Source organism: Haliaeetus leucocephalus, unplaced genomic scaffold (genome assembly GCF_000737465.1).
Source record: "Haliaeetus leucocephalus isolate CR32 unplaced genomic scaffold, Haliaeetus_leucocephalus-4.0 Scaffold229, whole genome shotgun sequence".
NCBI classification, from domain to species: domain Eukaryota; kingdom Metazoa; phylum Chordata; class Aves; order Accipitriformes; family Accipitridae; genus Haliaeetus; species Haliaeetus leucocephalus.
Genome location: NW_010972665.1, coordinates 10,906,345 through 10,906,969, shown reverse-complemented (window position 1 = coordinate 10,906,969; position 625 = coordinate 10,906,345). Strand labels below are relative to the sequence as shown.

Below are 625 nucleotides of genomic sequence, written 5' to 3'. Positions count from 1 at the left end.
CACATTAATCTTTAAAGTCTTTTTACAGGGAAGAGCAAAGAGAAAATAAAAATGACCCAGAAGAGGTACTGGCAATTCTCTTGTCTGATACATGTCTGATTAGATTGTATCTTCTGATAAAATGTAAAATCTTCATTAAGTTATCTTTGTCCCTTGGTTATCAGTGTAGTAGTATATGATCTCTAGCTTCACATGTACTCTGTTGTACTGCTTTGTAGGAAGATGGTTTCTTTATCAGCCCATTTGGAATCCATTCAAGAAAAACAGTTACCTAAGACTAATCAGTAGCCTAATTACAGCATACCTGTATCAGATTTTCTGACCTCTGTAAGGCAAGGAAAATGCACTGTAAATTCATGTGGTCCATTAAACTCCTTTCCTGCCTGTACAGTATGGAACATTGATAAAAGGTTTGGGATAGCTAACTTGAGCGTGCAGTGAATAGAAATTAAAAGATGGATACAGTCTGATAGCCGTTGCATTTGTTTATTCAGCACTTCAGAGTTGATCAGTACTTGTGTGCAATTCTTATGCTGTCCTGCAGATTTAGGTGAAACCATCAACCATGCCTTTTTCATGATTCTTTTTTTAAGCTAATGGGTTTCTTTTTTGTCTCTGTGTTGTT

General features: G+C 36.0%; 1 protein-coding gene across 2 annotated transcripts in view; it reads left to right on the top strand.

The window, feature by feature from the left end:
• The window catches only part of CCSER2 (coiled-coil serine-rich protein 2), a 74,859-nt gene that overhangs the window by 73,310 nt on the left and 924 nt on the right, over positions 1-625 (top strand). The window lies entirely within an intron of this gene.